Below are 9,345 nucleotides of genomic sequence, written 5' to 3' on the forward strand. Positions count from 1 at the left end.
ACCGTAAGAATTTAGGTACACAGCCCAAACAACACTATCAAAACACAGTAATTATATTTATTCATTTATTTCCCCACCTTTATTTTTACAAATAACTCAAGGCAGTGAGCATATCCAACACACTTTCTTCCTCCTATTTTTTCCCACAACAGCAATCCTGTAAGGTGGATTTGGCTGATGGAGAGTGACTGGCCCAAAGTCACCCACCCAGATTTCATGGTTAAAGTGAGATGAACTCATGGTCTTCTGCTTTCTAGCCTGCTGCCTTAGCTATAATACACAGGGGGAGAAGCAGGCAGATTCTTAAAATGACAGCTACATATTTAAAAGCAATCAAATGAGGAATCTAATCTATCATGTTGACGTAACAAGAAAAAAAAAATCTTTGTTCAAAATAACGTAGCAAAATTGTTCCTGGGTGGATTTCTTGAGTCGAACTTAATGTGCTCATCATAATAAAACAGATAGAATCAAGGACTATTAAAACTAAAAATTGTACATCTTTTTAAAACTGCAATGCACCAGAAAAGAATTAAGTTGTAAGCCAATGTAGTTGAGGAAGTTATATCAAAACCAATTCAAAAGGCTTCATTGTGGCATTACATTTTTGAGCAATGTTTTGGTTCTTCACTTGATAACTGTATTTCGATATAAGTCCGTCTTCATAGTGCTATTTTTCTGTTTTCTGTTGCCAAGGATTCAATCCCTTTTAAGCTTCTTACATGCTATAGAGTAAGTTTAGATATGAAATGCAAAAACCATTAATTAAACTTTTTTTTATTCTAGAGGCTGCAAAGCAATCAATATGAATATGCCTTAGTATTAGATCCACTTGACATGAAAAGTTGTTGTCGTTTTTTTCACTCAGTAGCAAATTATGATTTGCAATTCTTAGGCATATGCAATTCTTGAATTTTTGTATTGCTCATGAACTTTTGGGGATGACAGCAACCTGGTTTGCCAGATTTAGAATTAATGATATATTTTGATCCAGAGTTCCCCAAAAGACACCTCAAATAAAAACAAAATTATGTTTTTCCAGTTACATTTTAATGGGTCATGAGAAATGGTCTTGGCATCTTCTATATTTTTTGCTTACAATGATTCTGATATAATTATGCTTTGCAAGAATAATTGAATTTCTTTCTGTCAGTATGTAAACATCTAAAAGGTCCATATAATAATTCTGACGCCATTTGAGAAACTGTGTGCTAGATCTGCATACCAAGATCCAATCATCAGTATAAGACAAAAAAGCAAATATAAATAAAGAAGCCCAAGTCCCTTTTATAGCAATATTAGAATTTCCATTGTTTATTCTAAAGGAAAAGACCTCCCAAAAAGACAATGGTGGAAAGCAGGTGCTTGCCAAAGGGGTTCAGCACTTAGCTATGGAGGGTAGGGAGGGAGTGGGGACAGGGGCTAAACCACATTTTCTAAACTGCCAAGCAAAATATTTTCATTCATGAGTTCACCCAGCCTAAACATGTATCTAATCCTCTAAAACTGACAGCAGTTCAAAAAGCCAGCCATTCACTTCAAAGGAAAACGGACCTGGGGATTATTAGCATTATCACTTATCAAGAAATGTCCATTGGCTTTAGGGTCAAAAAGCTCCACTTAGCAAACCAAGGTAGTGACTCTATGTAACATTGTTAAAAGGATGGGAAATCTGACTCATCCAGTTCTGTCTCGTTCTGTGTCAAGGATTCAACAAAAGGACTGTCAAAAAAAACCCATCATTATAATAGGCAGGAAAAGTATTGTAGTCTATATAAGGCATCTGTAAACATTTTCAAAATTAACAATTAGGGGAAATATTATTTGTAATGTGTAAATCCCTATCACCAACTAAGATCCATAGAACAGTATAGCCATTAAAAAGAACGAAGGCATTTATTTCCCAGTATTCTAATGTACATATAAAAAACCCCGGCACATCTGGCCACAGTCTTATTTTCCTACAGTCACAAATGCACAAAATTCTTCCAAGCATTTGGCCAAAGTAAACTTCACAGTCAAAAAAAGAGAGAACTATCCTTCTGTCTTTTTCAGTTTTAGACTGGAAGCATTTAGAGGAATTGGGAATTCAATTAGCAAGAGCAAGAGCACTTAATGTACCACTTCATAGTGCTTTATCTCTCTAAGCAGTTTACAGAGTCAGCCTATTGCCCCCAACAATCTGGGTCCTCATTTTACCAACCTCAGAAGGATGGAAGGCTGAGCCAACCTTGAGCCGGTGAGATTTGACCTTCTGAACTGCTGGTAACAGGCAGCCAGCAGAAGTTAACATAAGATAAATATAAAATGATATTTGAACAGAGTTATGAAGTGAGGAAAGGTGTTTCTTATATTTAGCTTTAAACTGTTCCAACAAGATATCCACAAGAAAAGCAATGCAAAATATGAATTACAAAATAAATCCATTTGTTTCCTCTAAATCATTAGAAATGTGAAATTAATTCAATAGACATTTGCAACGCCATGGGCTCATTTGCTTCTGAACAATACTTGAAGCTTGAATACATCTACTTAAGAGATAATTGTTTCAGTGAGGCTATTGCCCAAGAAGTTGCATATAAACTTAATGACTTTGGACTATACAGTACAAATTGCTGGAAATAAGACATGAATGGATCTAGGATCCAAGAAAGATCAGATTAGGAAGGATAAAATAAAGATCTAAATGCAACGATACAAGAAGGAATGAGAAGGTGCTTCCCAACTAAGCTTTCACCTAACTTCTCCTAAAAATCGCATAAATTCATTTACAGAATGTTAAAGAAACATTACAGTGTTTATAGTAGGATTTCAATCTTTTCAACTATTTCAACTAAATAGTTTTTCAACTACCACAGAAGAAGTATTAAAGGGCTTCTTCTATTTTTACCAGATGAGAGTTTTCTGAAAAATAGGGAACATAATACTGAAATTATGAAATGTCATAAAAGTATCTTCCTCCCTGTAATTAACAGTGTGTGGATAACTACATTGATTATTTAAAAAATTGAAGATATTAAAGAGCTCATAAATGAATTCATTTACCTATGTATGGATTAGTTCTATTTTATATACGGATAAAGAATAGTCATCAACTTCCAGCCCAATAACTTAAATTATGGACAGACAATTTTTAATGTTTAAGATTATAATTTGTATAGAGTGTGGAATATGTTTGTGTTTATTTGCATGATACATTGATTGATCTACTTTAATCTATTTTATCTTAAAAAATAAGAAGTAATAGTAAAAGCTGAATTTTGGCTCTGGATTCATTGTATGAGGAACCATCCAACTAGAAATATACTCAGTGTTTAAGGACTTTCCATAACAGGCACTCTAACTTGTTTTCTGTAATTTAATTCTCTTGACATATTATATAATTTTATTTCTAAATACAATATATCTAAATTGTACCTGAAAGTTTAACATATTGATGCATACATTTTCTTGCATTCTACAATTCATGCAAAATATGCAAACAATTTCTCCCCATCCTCTCATTATTGGGAATATGGAATTTCTTATTGAACAATCTGATAATTACAAATTGTCTTTAAATAAAAAAATAACACTATAATATGCACACAAAAGGGTGTCTTCATAATGATTTACATTTATATGAATGGTTTTATAATCACTACAAAACACTAACCCTATATCCAAAAAGAATCACTATTTGTTAGTATCATATTTAATATTCTGATTTTAGTAAAAGAAAACTGCACTATTATTTAAATTTACCCAATAAATGGGTTTCTATTAATAATCTTGCCTCCTCCTTAAAATGTGAGTCTTGATCTTACATTAATTGTAGAGGATAATTAATTGCCAGAAATTGACAAGTAAAATTATATTTCTTTGCAGTAAGATCCGAATTTTGATATATAAAAGATAACTAGTTTCTTTCATTCTTAATATTGTTCAGCAGAAACAGAAATATTTATTCATGAAAAGCCATTTTCCTTTTTTTCAAATCCTAAATTGAATTTCCCCCAGTTTCACCACTTAGAGCTTAATGGGATTTTTTTTGTCTGTACAAAGAGTTATGAGGCCAAAGTGACCTGTTCTATCCCAATATGACTCCATTTCTTGGCTGTCCTGGAACTCAGACAGAAGATCCACTATGTTGGGAATGAGATGGCCTCAGGCTTACAGCAAACATGGTTTACTTTGCATCTATGTAATTTTGCTGGCCATTGATCATCAATAAATAGTTCCATAAGAAAAAAGGGGAGGAGGCTATATCAATGCCCCATCCAAACTCTTCCTTCACTCCACTGCCTTGTCCTTGAAATATGCTGAAATCATAGTTAAAATATGAGTTTTTGAAACTTCAAAGATAACACATTCATTAAAACAATGGCTGCTAGAAGCCCTGAATGATTCAGTCATTAATTTAAAAAAAAAAAAAGGGGGGCTTAGATTAGTTTATCTTATCAGTGAAATTATTCCGGAAGGGGGACCTCTGTGCCCACATCAAACTTCCTTTTTATGATTCAGTTGGGTGGTAAAATATAGAAATATCTACCAATTGTCCCTGCCATTCACGAGCTGTTGGCCAAATTCCTTTTCAACATAGTCTATATAGAATATTGTACTTAAAAACACTAGTTTTCAGAAGACAAACACAGAAAAGATATGTCAACGCCCAATAGTCCTTTGCCCATTTCTTTCTTCATTGGCTGACTTACCTTTCTATCGAAATAAACAATCTGGATGCAATTTTTAAGAAATCCGCCCACCTGTGAAAAAAGGAAGGGAAGCTACACATCAATAATTGCCTTATTGTTGCACTGCCAAAAAAATAGCATCCTCTACAATGCAGAATTCATGAGTCACAAGGTTTTATTAAAATAAATGTCAGTTGTCAAACATACAGTTTAGAGATCTACTACAATTTATTTGTCCAATGTCAGGAATGTGTATTATGATTATCTCTACGAACAGGATATTTTGAAGCTGAAGCTGCTTCATGAGATATTGTGTTCCTATATTCTGGTCAGATACTTGGCTCAGGTGAGACTGTATAAATGATGTCAGGTGCTTGAAATTTTGCCAAAAGACAGATGCCAATCAAGATGTACATCTAATGTACAGTAGCAATATGTGAAGGAAAGTTTTCTTAATTGTTGGGGAAGAGGAGGTACTGAGCCTTATCACAGTGACTGGGAATTATTTGCTGAAATAGATTAAATCTCATTGTCTGGTCCATTTTTATCTATTAAATGCATTATACCAATTGTCTATTTTATTATATTGTCCTTTTACATGTTTAATCCAGAATTCTATTTTGACATTGCCACTAACCATTATAATCTAATCCAAATGGCTAAAAACATTTCATGACAATTATAAAAAGCAGTGCAGGTTAAAAAAAATGCAATACTGAAAAAAATGCAGAGCAATAACTCAGATAACTCAGAATTTTACTGTATACAAATCATACTAATGTTCTGAAATTTGGAAGAGATGTTTATCTCAACTGTTAAAAAGTCTTCATTTTTATTACTATCTCTTTAGCGGTCAGCATAATTTATAGATCCTACCTCATGCTGCTAGGATATGTAGGGAAAAACTGAGAAATTGAAGCTTGACAAATTAATGCACCCAACATTTTGCTTTATTTTTATGCTGTGACAGAATAATATTTCCTGTCTGTCCAACAATGTGAATCTAAATTCTAGGGATTTTAATAACCAATTAGTATTATAGATGCCAATTAGAAAAAAGACAGTAACAAAATCTTAAACAGGAAAATGAAAGGTTAATTTGCCATTCCTACACTATTTCATAAGCAATTTTAAAATTCCCCTTCTAGGAGTTTTATATAAATCTGAGGTGATTACGATCAATCTCTTTTCACAGTCCTGACAAAGATAATTGCTCTCAGTTATTAGATCTGACAGAAGTTTCAAGGAACAGTAGTTAACTTATACACTTTAAAAACTCTCTTTAAAGAAGGAAAAATGAGAGGATGCTAGAATGGAAGACTGAAAAATTCAGTTTTAAGAAAATAAAGCACAACTATCAATATTATTTCATTTGGTCAAAAGGATTTAAAAGATTTGGGTGTATGACTTTCTAATTACATATTTTTAAATGTCTGAATGACATGTCTCATGAAATGTCAAGTCACATTTCATGCCCTTAAATATATCATCAGTTTTAGGGGAAAGTATCACCTAAGTTTCTAAATAAGCAATCACTAGCTTTTGGGAAAAGTCAAGGCAGCACACAATTCAGAAATAAAGTCCTAGTTCTCTTCCACCCACAATAAGAACTATTCATTCTAAGCTGGGTGTAGATATAATATTTATTATCTACATACTATGTATGGGAATACATCAACCAAATACATGAAATTCAGCACATATAGTTCCGTATTTCTGGATTACACTCACATGGATATGCAGGAAAAGAGGATCATTACTGATATCGAGTCAACCTTTACAGGATGGTAGAAAATGAGTATCTTATTTCCAACATTTATTAAGTAGAGATGTGATTGTTCTTACAGAAAAGTCTGCCAGCTACCTACCATAGGAACAGTTTGATAGTAAAACCAATTACTAGGAAGGTGGTCAGCTTTCCTTCACTGGATATGTTTAAGCAAAAGATAGAAAGTCATGTGTCCAACAGGCTCTAATTTCAATTCCTGTTCTGAGCCAGGGGCCTAAATTTGTTGGTTGTTTGTAGGTTTTTCAATTCCTTCCAGCTGTATGCTCTTGAGGCTCTTGTGTTCAGTCTGATGCAGGTGTGTGAGTCATAAGCACAATCACTCAAAGCAGGAAAGCTCCAAGATTACTGAAATGTAGAAAGTGTACACACACACACACACACACACATTCAGCTTGGAATCCAGCATAACATTTACAAAACATGAAACTGTGTGTAGATCGGTATTTATACATACACACACATACAAACACACACTATTCACATGGTCTCAAATCCTGCAACAACACAGAATGAGAATCAAAGATATAAACTGGGCAGAAAGACAGAACCAGAGAGGTAAAAACAGGATATAAAAAATTGGGCACCAGCCCAACTAACAAATAGAAGCCTGAACCAGCAGTAAATAGGGTGAGCCTACCTGAGAGTTTAGACCTCAAAGGAAGGAGAACTTTAAGCCACAACATTTTTAAAATGAGGAAACAGATTATCAGGTTTTGCAATCAACTGATTACCAGGACTTGCCAAATCCTTTAAAAGCATTCCCAGCCCACCAAAACTGTTTCAGGGGAGCGACATTTGCAGTTTGGATTTTAAGATGATTCTAAGTTTACAAGGGAGTGTTTATGGCTTCCAAAGGGAGCATCTTCCCTATCTATTAGAAGGGACTGAGCATCCCTTAGCAATTTTAATAGAAATGATGGGGGTTGGCTACATTTTTCCATACATACGATCTACACAGAGTTTCATGTTTTGGAAACGTTAAGCTGGATTCCAAGCTGAATAGATCCATCCCCTCTCCAAATCTGTTTTTTTAACTGTCCAGCAAATAGCTTGTGAAGGAAAATTGCAGACAATTCACAAAAGTAAATAACTCATTTGATTTGAAGCTGTTCCTGCACCTTTTTAAAAGGATTGCTAATTCTTTTCCCCCCAATTCCCTATAATGTATCTTTATGCCCTTGCCTGCACATCTATGTCACAGACCTTCACACATTCCTTGAGAATTCATCCTATTAATTTACTGTTATATCCACTCAGGTTTAATTACTCCTTTGTGTGTGTGTGTGTGTGTGTGTGTGTGTCATTTCTAGAAGCTTACTAAATACATATATAGCTGTGATTCATAATCTTGTAAATGTTTACTTAACTACACTATATTCCGACAGGTAATCCAATGTAGCAATTGAATCTGCATCTATATTATGTTTAATAAGCATGAGGTGTGACTGCACATTTGGGGGGATGCAGTTTGATGATGTGTTTTTCAAGCATTACTGGACATACCTTACCAAATGGAAAGCACAAGGTACAGATTCTGAAATCCACAGCTTTAGGGCCAGAGAGCCACAACAGTAGGGTCCAATTACAGCAGCAAATTGGTCCATTACTGTTTGAGGAAAATGACTGCTGCTAGTAATTACTGCTAATCCACTAATGAGCAATTGTTTGCTGCAAGTTCTTAGAGGTGAGCCTAATACTGTGAATACAGTACAATAGAGTAGCTTCCCATCTCCACCAAAAGACCCTCCTTGCTTCTGCTAAATCAACTTAATTGAATGGATGCTTACTTAGCAAATGTATTGTGAATGTGCTTCATATAGGCCTCTTTTAATAGAAACATGATCTTCTGCAGTTCAGGTTTTCTTCACCTTAAGGCAACTCTGAAAGACAAGAAATCAGGTGCTGATTAATTTGTTATTTTAGGGCCATTGTATGCATTGGGGCTTTTCTTCCCTGAGGATAGTTGGCAAGATTTAAGGGGAAAAAATCCAATAGTTTTGAAATCTGTAAGACCAAGGTAGATGAAGCCCAGTAAAGAATTAGGATATGCTTAATTCTGACTATGCTGAATAATATCCTCCTTTTTAAGTTTGCATTACATATGCTGATTTGAAATGACTCCAAATACAATTTGGTTTAAAAACAAAACTAATAAACCCATAAGCTCATAAAGTCAGAAATATTTCCTGTAATAGATCAACCTTTGGGCTTGAACTGAGATCTAGTGTGGGAACTTTATAGAGTACCCTGAAAGGATGTCAAATGGAAATGAAATGACTGTCTGGGCCAAATCTGATATAAAGTTAAATAAGTCATTTCAAGTGCTTTAGTTCTCTTTGCAAATAAAATTAGAACATGTTGCACACTTCTGTAGTTATACTTCCATGAGTCATCTTCTTCATAGATTGTTGAGCCTACTAAAACACAAGATTCTACTCTATTTATTTTCAGTTTAAGGACATATTTTAAAATGTGGATTTATCCTTGCTCCTACTGAAGAAAGAAAAAAAAATAATCACCATTCCATTTTTTTTAAAACAAATGGCTATTTATTCTGATCCTGCTATGGTTATGCAGAGTGTGCATCCTAATAAGAATTGTTTATTCCTTGAGGCAGAGTGCCACATTTTCTGGAATGTGAGATGAATATCCAGTGTAACTAAAAAGAACTTCAAAAATTATTTGAAAGAAGTGCTTTTGACTTTATGCAAATACAGTGTGTCCCTGCTACTTCATTGTAACCTGTTGTAAAATATTGTGTCTGCTTTAAGAATTGTATTAACTCTTAAAGTTGTGTCTGCTTTAAAAGTGGTATTAACTTGAGTCACTACATTGATAAAACAAAAGAATGTTTTATGGAACAGCAAAGATGTGCTATGTTTT

General features: G+C 34.0%; 1 long non-coding RNA gene across 1 annotated transcript; it reads right to left on the reverse strand.

The window, feature by feature from the left end:
• Positions 1-219: 219 nt before the first annotated feature.
• LOC148126922 (uncharacterized) lies at positions 220-8,330 on the reverse strand. Its single transcript, XR_015741425.1, has 3 exons — positions 8,250-8,330; positions 4,695-4,745; positions 220-270 (listed from the first exon to the last, which is right to left on the reverse strand). It is a non-coding gene; the product is annotated as an uncharacterized LOC148126922 (long non-coding RNA).
• Positions 8,331-9,345: the final 1,015 nt, after the last annotated feature.

This window comes from Pseudonaja textilis, chromosome 2, assembly GCF_049901715.1.
Source record: "Pseudonaja textilis isolate UNSWEBS1 chromosome 2, rPseTex1.2, whole genome shotgun sequence".
Classification (NCBI taxonomy): domain Eukaryota; kingdom Metazoa; phylum Chordata; class Lepidosauria; order Squamata; family Elapidae; genus Pseudonaja; species Pseudonaja textilis.